Source organism: Rattus norvegicus, chromosome 3 (assembly GCF_021556685.1).
Source record: "Rattus norvegicus strain SHRSP/BbbUtx chromosome 3, alternate assembly SHRSP_T2T, whole genome shotgun sequence".
Classification (NCBI taxonomy): Eukaryota; Metazoa; Chordata; class Mammalia; order Rodentia; family Muridae; genus Rattus; species Rattus norvegicus.
The window spans coordinates 104,521,997-104,533,145 of NC_141536.1; the positions used below are offsets into that span (position 1 = coordinate 104,521,997).

Here is an 11,149-nt window from a genome sequence, read left to right on the forward strand (position 1 = left end):
GAGGAGAATGCAAACATGGTCTCCCACTACCACAAATTATGCAGTCACGTCCCCAGAATTAGGGGAAATCACAGGGGTCAGCTCATCCTGAGAGCAATTGATGAGCCTCACACTGGAAAACCTGCCTTTGTCATCATGGCATCTCCCCTGCCCGGTGTACATAGCTCCCATCACATTTACTTCACAGGAAAAATAAGTTATAGAGACCTTGCAAAGGAACCCCCTCCCAAAACAGAAAGAATGAGGTATCCACCAAGACTGGAAACAACTGCTCAGGTATTAGGCTGGATTTCAGTGAGGACAAGATGATACAGTCACTAAGACCACACCCTCCAATGCAAAGCATCATGGAACACTGGGTGTCTCCCCAACTTCATTCTTTACAGAGCTTTCCTGTGACCCCCAAGGCTATCATATTTCCCTCCTGAACACCCTTCCTACTTGTAATCTTAATTAGCCCTTCCCCTGCTCATTGACCACCTCTCTAGAACTGAGTCCCTTGAATCACAAGACAACTACATATTCTGAGTGTCCTCCAGAGGGCTTCCTTCAGCCAACCAATTGCCATAAAGGGACTTTCTGTTAGCACACGGGCGGGGCACCTAACAGCTTTCAGGGAAGCGATAGGATCAGAATTTGGTGGTAAAGCTTGTGCCAATTCCAGCAGAAAGCCCTAGGGCCTACAGTGACTGTAAGCCTTGGCACCCTGGTCCTCAAGCCACAGAAGCACCATTTATGGAAAAGCAAATGGAAGCCTGGAGCAAGTGAGCCAGAAGGACAGTGAGGTCAGGTCTACAAACTCAGCTCTGAGGACAGTGCCCAGGGTGCTCTCCGCCAATGCAGTCACCTCTGAGGACAGCTGAGAACTGAAAGTGGCTCCTTACTAACTTTGGTGTGTGTGTGTGTGTACACAAGTGTGCATGTGTGCGTGCATGTACACAAGAGTGAGAGGAGAGAGAGAGAGAGAGAACTTTCTTGAACTTTCTCTCTTAAATGTGGAACTTCTAGAGTCACCTCCCCTGAAATTGATCCCACCCTCTTCTCCAGGACACACCTACTGTCCTATTGAGGGCTCCATGTGACCATGAATCTATAGCTATGGCATCTCTACCAAATCCCTACCAAAATCAAAATCTCTACCCAAATCCTATCTGGTCTCTCTAATAAACAACACTAGAGCTGAAGATCACAAGGGATGCCCATGTAGAGTCATGTGACTCCCTGTGTGACCATCTACTGCCCCACTGTGACTAAGTGTTAGGGTAGGAAAGGAGAGCTGGGTGAGAAGGAGGAATGGATAAAGAAGGGTGAGAAGAAAGAGGAGAAAAGAAGCAGGGACCCAGGACATCCGAGGTAAAGGACACAAGAAGAAAGCTCCCAGTGACAGATCTCAGTCCTTGATCTCAGCCTACGGTTATACTCAGAGCCCTAACTTCAGTTACTGCATACTAGGACCTCGTTGTACAATGGGGACACTGCTGACTTCAAACATTGCATCTCAGTGTGAATACTGGGAGAACGAACTTAGCCTGGGACTTGTTGCCTTCTGCATCTCTGAGTTCTAGCACTGTAGTCATCAGTGCCCTGGACAACAGACATATTATGTAACCTGTCACAGAAGGGAATGTGCACACACCTAACATGTGCATTCCGAGTCTAGCTAGCAAGATGTTTCTATACAGCAGGCACAACCCCACTCAAGTGCTCCGTCCGCCCCACCTTCCTTCTTGGTAGGTGGTGTCAGGGCACTCTCAGGGAAGAAGTGGATCTGCTCAGGGGCTTTTCCCACAGGGAGCTCTTTCCGAGCAAGTGTCCCAGGATTGATTTAAAGATCACTGATAGGACAAGAGTCTCTCTTCATTCTCTGGAGGAATCTCTCCCCATATCTTCCATCATCTGCTGGTTCTCTTGCTTTTAATGGGAAACCGTGCTGGTTCTGTAAACTGAAGCACCCCAGCATTCTCTTGGAACGGGGAAGTATTGCACTAAACCAGATCACCATGCCAGAGCTCGCGGACACTGAGGCTGTGACTTTAATGTCTGAAGACCAGACTTACTAGCAGCAGCTGGCTTTCCTTCATCTCTCTCCAATGTCCCCAATCCTCTCTTTTTTGAGTCTGCTCTTCTTCAGGGACCAAGAGAGGGATGTAATCTTCCTGGAAACTCTTGGCCCTCACAGCTCTACCCAGCTCTGCCTCCTGCTTGGCACTTGGCAGTAAGCACCTTACTTACTGTCTGCTCACTGTCAAGGACCCTCTGGCACTTGAACACCTCGATACTCAAATCTGGGATTCCCAGACTAACCACTCTAGAGACAGTTGTAAGGAACCCTGACTTCCAGCAGATCTGTTGACTTAGAATTTGTAGTTCACTCATCAAGATTCCAGGAGATGACTAGGTTGAATCATGTCTAGGAAACGTTCATTTAGCAGAGAGGGTACCTGCTTGATCATAAGTGGAATCACTAGGTAAGCTTAGAAAAAACAAAAACTCTTAGTACCCAATTCTCATAGGGTGTGTGCCCTAGCCATCAAGGGGTTTTAAAGGCCCCCAATAGTGCTGTTGGGAAGAATGGCTTAAGAATCTCCACTTCAGTTCTTCTGATCACTCATGAAATGTCTAGTTATTAAACAAAGCAATAGCAAACATTTTAATCTATTAAGTTTGAGTAGATCCGAAGTCAATCAGTGCTGAATCCAGAACTTAGATACAGCATTTCCTACAGATAGAGAAGAGTGGTCTGGAGAAGAAGGTTGCAGACCAAGTCATACTAGGAGCTGACAGATTTTTCGGCCTAATCTGGTATCCCACACCAAAAGGGCCCTTTTCTAAGGGGCTCATCCTCAAATGGAAGGAGACTGAAGCAGAAGACGAGCTTTACAATGCACACACTGCTATCCCCAGTTGAGAATCTAGAATTCTTCACAGGAGGCGCTCAGCTTTTTCCTTGCCTTGGATGCAAGCCCAGTAGGTGATACAGTTTTGGATGTGGACAACATCAAGCTCTAATCACATGAGTATTAGTCCAAGCTGGACCCTTTCCAACCATGACAGCACCCCTGGCAGAGGCAAGGGTAGTCATCTACCATCTATAGAGGAATAATCCTAGGCGAACTTGCCAAAGTGACTCTGCTTACATCACAAAAAAAGACCAAAGAGGATGGGAACACTCAGCTCAGGGCTCTCTGAATATGAGGTCATATCTGGGTCAAGGGATTACTCCCATTTCTCAAAGAATGTGCTTCTGACTAGAGTTTTCTCAGCCTTAAATCCAAGGGGTCTTAGGCTTTGTGTGGAAATTTAGTTTACCATCTGCTGTGGTTTGAGAGTAAAAATGTTACCATAGGCTCAGGTGTTTGAATAATTGGTCCCCCTCTGGTGGCACTGTTTTTGAAGACTGTAAAACCTTTCAGAGATGACACCTTGCTGTGGAGGTGAGAAGGGGCATCTTGAGAATTTATCACCCAGACCCACTTCCTATCCACTCCAATTGTGGATGAAGTGTAACCAGCTGCCTCATACTCCCACCACCCTTGCTACTATGGATTTCCCCTCACAATATAAGCCAAAATATGTCCTTCCCCCTTAAGTTGCCTCTTATCAAGTATTAGTCATAGCAAAGCAAAATTTAAAATACCACCCAAAATATCTTTTCTATGAAGAGAATTGACATCTCTCAAATAAGGATTCTGAGAAACTGATAGAAATAGATTGAACCTCCTGTGCTTTTCGGCTAAGCACAGATTCTCATCCACCAGAGACACTTACATACAAAAAGCTACCTACATATGTCACATCGTGATCTGGGCCTCAATGCTGGCCCACATGCTAAACAGAAGGACTCAGTTTCAACACTCTCGAAGGAACCACTTACTAGTTAAACACTGTATGGTGCTATCCAAACGTGAAGGTTTTCATTTCAGATCCTGGGAATAACCTCCACAATTCTAAACTTTTAACAACATGGTTTCTCATATTCAGAAACATGACTGGCATGCCCACAGAGTAGAAATGAGCAGAAAATTCCAGAGAGGGCTTAAAAGATCATGCACAGTAGAGGGGAGTATGATCTGAGCTGATTTGGGTGGGTTTGAGTCATTCCATTCCACTAATTGGCAAAGAAAAATGAGGCAGACAAGCCAAGCTGACTGGGTTCAGAGAGGTCCACTTCCTCCGATTTTTCTCTTCACACTGCCCCTACCTTTACTGGTTTCTCATTATCTCCCTCCATCTGGAGCGACAGGGCACCTGTTCTTTGAACATCTTCTCTTTCTTTTATCCACTCTGAGGCATCTTACCAGTCTTCCATCCGGTTGACTTTTAAACTACTGATGAGTAGATAGTGAAGCTCAGTGGTCCAGCACTTTCCCAGCATGCACAAGGCCCTGGATTTGACTCCTAGCTTGGGAAAAAAGAAATTAATTAATTAGAATATTGCTAATAACCATTCCATCCCCAGTGCCAGCTTCTTGCCTCTCTGCTGAATGCCAAGTGGGCCTAAATTATCAAGGTCTTCATGATGAAGAGTCCTGCTTTCCTGATGTAGTGGGGGGCAAGCTTCTTGAGACAAGATTGTCAAAGCCTTGTCTGCAGAAGAGCATGGATTCTGCTGCTTACAAAATAGACGATATGTCTTTCAGAACTCAATGGGAAGCTCCTGAGGAGTGACATGATCCTCTCTAGCTGGCTTTGTCTGACACCCACTCATTGATTATCTCACTTTATCCATAGAAAGGCTATGTCCAGGAACCTAAAGAATCTGTCCTTTTCAGAGACCTTGTCTGTGAGGTGCCCTTGACTCAGCATTACTAGAGGTTGGAGTAGAACCCCTGTCCTTGTCTGTTTTGAGTAAGGGAAGCGATGCAACATAGAAGGCATGGTTTTGTGCTGGCTAGTGAATCAAAAGCCCATTAATAGACATTTATGTGCATTTACTTATACACAGACATCTGTGTATAAGTATCGTGGGTTACAGAGCCAAGATCATACATGCCCTTTTCATTGCTATTAGTAACAGACTTCAGACCCTTGCCTCTAAGGGCCCAGGTGTTCTGGAGTACATGAGGCAGACATCCCATGTGGAAAATCCAAGGCTTCCCAGCCCCTAAACTCCTTCACCATCAGTGGCCTTTCAACCCCAAAGGCATGTCTGTCCCTACTTGCCTGAACAAATACAATGTCTGCCTTATAACTGTCAGCATTCAGAAACTAAGTTCATGAGTGAGCACAGAGCAAATACCTTGCTTATCTAGGAACAATTTCTCAAAAGTCCCTTTTAAGGGACACTGAAGGAGGGGTCCACAGGTGGTAGGACACTAACTTTGGATTGTTCCAACCAGCATCATGACAACCTCAAGCTAACCTATAGAAATGGGTTTGTCAAACTGGAACTTTTACCAGGATTAAGAGGCTTCCTAATTCCCATTAGCCTGCCAAGCGTCTCTCTACACAAAGGTGAGGAACAACCACTGCATTGAGACACATGCTCCCCCGGCCAGTTGGTAAGCCATGTCTGCCCACGCAGGTCTCACTATTATCGTCAGGAACTAACAATGGTGTCTGTTCTCCTTTCTCCCAACAGCACTGAACTGCCTCCCCACCTCTGACCCAGAGGCTGAGCCAAGCTTCAGCAGAAATCCCAGAAGCAGCCCTGGCCTTCCTAGCCTCCTGCTGCGTGTTAGCATGATCCAGTCAGAACAGATTGCAAAACTGTTTCACGATGAGACTTCCTTTATAAAACCCACCTTTGTTATTACATCTGCACTTTTAAAAAAAAAATCACAGGACCAAAAATGGATTCATGAAGAGCTGTTGACGTTTTCTCCATTGTAGTTGTATTGTTGGTGAGGAGGGGCGGGCATTTGCTGCTGTTACTCATCTTCTCTATACTCAGTCACCCTGTGGCTGTGTTTCCAGATCCCCTCTCTTCCATTTAGAAAGAAACACAGACAGTTTCTCTGGTGGCTAAACCCGTAGAAATCTCACCCCATTCTCAGTTACCATCCTCAATATCTCAGGGTAAAAGGAGAACAGAGGCCCAAGTATTCCCACTTAGTATGGCTTTGGGGACCTGTGGGAGCAGCTGACATGCATTTTAGCACAAGATGCTAAAGCAAAGTCGAGCTGAGGACTGAATGCATGTCTAGAGGTAATAAGAGAACAGAATAGCAAGGGGCCAAAGAGTGAGGGTCCCTCTTGCAGGAAGGAACGGGAAGTCTGTGGTACCACAAGGAGAGCAATGGTTGCGTAACTAAAGAATGGGGTAAAGCAGATGAATGGAGACTTGGAGCCAAACGAAGCTGGCATGGGAGATGATCTGGATAGGTAAACCTTTAGGGTGGAGTTTGTTAAAACTCCTAGAAACTTGCCAAAAAGCATATCCCTGGGCCCATGCCAATCATCCTGCTTCAGGGGGCCAGGTTGGGACCTGAATGAATCTTCAGTTTTGTCTTTTTCACAGTTTCACAGCTTGTTCTAATTTTGGTAGATTCTGGATTGTCATTTGAAAAGTACTGAGGCAGTTGGCAAAAGTAATTTGTAGAATATGTGTGCACTGTAAGCCAGGAAAGCAAATCCCAGAAGAATGGCTGTTTTCATGTTCACTGCTTGAGAGGTAGATCTGGAGGCCCAAAAATCAGTAGTGGTCCGAAAGCTCAAGGCAAACATGGTGTTCTGAATGCCAGTCTGAGAGAAGTCCTGTGCTATTGGCCTGACTCTACTATATTCAATAGTAATGATCAGTCCTTCTGAGTGTGGTCACTGTTAGGAATGTGTCCTTTCATCCACAAAAGCTGAGGAAAGCAGAGGTATTGTAAGGAAGTTATTGCTCAGTTGTTTACCCTATTTCAACATGGATGATCCCTGGTTCTGTAATAATCTCAAGGTGGCACAGTTCAGTTGTCAAAGAGCTCATCCAGGAGGTAAACCCAATATATGTAACAATTAAGAATACAGCACTGAAGTATGCTGCAACATTGACCGTCAAGAGTTGATCACAGCCCAGAGCATAAAAGGATCTTGGGGGACCAGGAGGAGCTCATAGACCATATAGCGGCTCAGGACTAAGTGATTTCCAACATCTTCATCTTCCTTTATACTTGACCCCTTTCTAGCAGACCTACTCTGTACCATGTAATCCCCACTATCTGAAAAAGGCCTCAGCACCGGTTCTCCTCACAGCATCAGTTCTCAGGCAGCACGTTTGAGACCCACATCCACACTCCTTCCCTGGTTCTACTCATCATAGCCTCTGCATCTATCTTCCCTGCATTGATCTTGCTATATCCTTTGATCTGACACCTGGTAGAGCCCCAACTTCAGGTACAGCTCCCTGTATCTCTCCACTCTCCGAACAACTATGATTTTTCAAACTTCTTCTACCCCAATTGCTACCCCAGCATTTTAGAAGCAAATTTGTTTGCTCTTAAGTCTTTGCATTCTGGTATCTTAGCAGGAAGGGCCTCCAGTGGCTGCATGCAATTCCTTGGGATTTTGCCAGGACTAAAGAAAAATTCATACTCCCCTTATCTTAAGTTATTTTTCTGTTGTTGTGAAAAAAAACACTCTGACAAAAAGCAATTCAAGGGGAAAGTTTATTTTGGCTTACAGGTCAAGAGAGATTCAGTCCTTCATGGTAGGGAAGCCATGGACACAGGAGCAGAAAGCCAACTTGTCATATTACATCAACAGTCTAGAAACAGAGAGTGAATAGTGAATGGGGCAGGACCAGAATCTCCAGAATCAACCAATCATAAAGCTCCACCTTCTTAATGTCTAGCAACATTCCCAAACAGGGTGAGTAGCTAGAAACCAAAAATTCAATACTTTGGCCCAAGAGGAAGATTTTTACATCCAAAACACAACACTCATGGAGTAGATATGGAGAGAAAGAGAACAGGGTAAAGGAGAAATAGCCGGAGGGGAGAATTCACATTCTGAGATCCCTAAGAAGTGTTTCCTAACTTCAGTTGCTCCGATGGGAAGTCAGAGGTCATTTTTATTCTAGGCTCATATGAAGACAATCCTTGGCTTGAACTACTTTTCAAGCACAGTCTTCCACATTCCCCTATGTAGGCAAGTGGAAGCTGAAGTGTAACTCATAAAGTGAAGTATGTAAGAGACTGACATTAATAAAGCAAGAGGCTCAGATCCGTGAGCTCGGCTCAGCCAGAGCTGGACAGCTGGACTCATGTTCTTGCCAACCTTCCCTTGAAACTTCAGAGACTCAGAAGTGGGAAGAACCTGACTTCTAGTCTCCAGGTAATTCCCAGATGGCTTTTTGATCAAGGAAAAATCTCTCTCTCTCTCTCTCTCTCTCTCTCTCTCTCTCTCTCTCTCTCTCTCTCTCACACACACACACACACACACACACACACACACACACACACACACACAAGCACATGTCCTTAAACTGTCTAAAAGCAAGAGCAATTCCCTATTCCTCATGTTCTATGATGCCTGAAAAACACTCCACATAGCAAAGACCTTGATAAAGGATGATGTTAATGAGCAAGACTGCAAAATCAAAAGATTTGCTAAGGATGAAAAACTGAGCCACAAGTCAAACACAAGCATTTTCAAGGTCCCTCCCAGGAGTGTAGTCTCAGAGATTCCCCTCCATCTCTTTACTCCAATTAATCAAAGGGGCTGTATCCTCCATTGCACGTCTTTGCTAATTGTTCATAATGAAGAACGTGTATGGCTCACTAGCAGTCACAGCCAATGTGTAGCTCCTGGATGTTTAAAGACCTATGCCTTGACTGGAGATGGTGGTGGCAACAGTTAGACACGTAAGAATATACAAAATATGTCAGGGATAGAGAGGTGGCTGAGCTGTTAAGAGCATGTGTTGCTTTTGCGGAGGACATGAGTTTGGTTCCCAGTACCCATATGGTGACTGACCACTGTGTGTAACTCCAGTTCAGAGGACCTAACGCCCTCTTCTGGCCTCCATGGGCACTGCACCCACATGGTGCATATGCACACATGGAGGCAAAAATACTCAAAAGCATAAAAAATCAAATAAACTTATCTTTAAAAAATATTAAGAATTATGTATTTTCCTTACTCTGTCAAACTGTATAAAAGCCACTCTCCCCTACCAGAGGCTCCCACTGATAAAAATTTGCAGAAAATATTATCCTGGGACTCACTGCTTGCTTCATATCTCATAGGTTAGACACAAGCAGGTCCTTTCTTCCTTATCTCCTCCTGGTGGTCTTCTCATCACTGAATAATCAGCAAACCAGCAGATTTTCAAGCTCATAGGTTTGTGGACCTACTCCTTTGGACAGAGTGTGGCAGATCTCATGAGACATTTTTCATCAGGGTTTGCCCAGAATTTTGGCTAGCCCCACTGCATTCCAGATTCCTAGGGCTTAGCTGAAAGCTCATGTGAACAGAAATCCTTCTAAGCAGGGAAGAACCAAGATCCTCAATGTAAACTATTATTGCCTTCCTTGGTAAATGAATAGGTAATCCTTTGTAAACAGATTGAAAAATATACAGGAGGGAAATGAGGAGATGTAGAGGAAAGGCATTTCTCGGAGTTCCTAATGGTTGTGGTCTATAACTAATCTGTGGGAAAGAAACATAACCTTTCCCCCAGAGAAAAAGGTCTGCCATTTTCACAAACCAGCTGTGATACAGCTTCTGAGAAAGAACTGCTTTGTCATAGACAAGATCATAAGGACAGACATAAACGACAAGGGGAAAGTCTATATTTTTGAGCTGAAAGGCCTCCAAATATTCCAAAGAATAAACTTGAACTTTTCCAACAGAAAGGCAATTTCAGATCCTTTGGTAGCTCATCGGGAATGGCCCTTCAGGGACACATGACCTTCACAGCACTTCATGTGCAGCATCAATGTGGGGCATGAAAGAGAAAGAGGTGCATCGTTGCCTGTTTTGTCTTAAGATCAGGCCCAGGACACAGGGTACTGCTTTGTCTCTTGCTTTTGAGCTGTCCTCACTCTGCCCTCCAAGGTCTGTAGCCAATGAAACTAGACAGAAAGACTCTCTGAGACCAAGAATGCCCAGGCACCAACAAACCTAGGTGGTTCCTAAGCTTATTTCCTGTGTTCAGATTCTGGAGTGGAATCCCAGGCTGGCCTGGCTACAAAGGCCGCAAGGTAAGAAAGGTGAAAAAATTCTGGAAAAGGTTTCCAAGTTTTCTATTTACTGGATAGACAACAAGCCAATGGCTGTTTGGAGGAGCTGGCCTGCTTAAGGCTATTTTCCATAAATTTCCAAAGAGCAGCGTCTGGCCCAAGGGAGGGAGATTTGAGGAGGAGCAGAATGAGAAGGGAGAAAAGTAAGAGGTGATTTATTGGTGCCCTTGGCAATTTCAAGCTGGAATGCATGGCAAAGCCAAAACCATCTTGCTACTGTAATAGGGAAATTAGCCAAGAAGAAGGTCAGGGCTATGAAGGATGGAGATGTCATTTGAGAAGCAAACTGAAGACAAAGGTATAGGTTCTGAGGAGCTGGCCCAGCAACTTACCAGAAGAGAGAGGTGGGTATGTGGAAGAGAGAGGGAAATGGAAGTACTGGTACCATGAGAGGAAAGTATATCACTGGGCTGAAGAAGACCTCTCTTCTAATTTGTTAAGGATGAAGATCAATGTCTACAGTGGATGCAAAGGCATGTCTGGTACATGAAAGGTCAACCTGTTGAATGGCAAAGAGACACACGTCCAGAGGCGAGACAATGTCGAATGAAATTTCCTGGGGTGAAATAGGAGGCAAATCTTTTACTTTCTTTTACTTCATAGAAATACATGGTCAGAGCCCTGTTTTCGCAAGTGAAGTCCACGAGACGATGTCTGTGTGGACCACTGATACTCTGAGGCCCCAGATGTGAGGGTGCCCTGCAGACTCCAAACATGTAGATGCTCTACCGTCTCCAGAGAAGCTGGAGACGAGAAATAAGATGTGGCTCTAAATCAGATAGACTGCTGGTCAGGATACTCAGTAGAGAGGTAACCAGGATTTAGCAAATGCCATTGTCCATCAGTGGCAGATATGTTCATGTGTCTCTCAACAATGCAGTGAAGGATTCTCGAGTTCGGAGAGGAAGGATCACAGCTCACTTTTGTGTATGTACAGAAAACAGCAGCGCCAGGCCCACGGATGGAGTCGGTACCGAGCG

General features: G+C 45.0%; 1 non-coding gene across 1 annotated transcript; it reads right to left on the bottom strand.

The window, feature by feature from the left end:
- On the bottom strand, positions 1–162 carry LOC120102023 (U1 spliceosomal RNA). The gene has a single exon (XR_015685049.1). It is a non-coding gene; the product is annotated as a U1 spliceosomal RNA (small nuclear RNA).
- Positions 163–11,149: the final 10,987 nt, after the last annotated feature.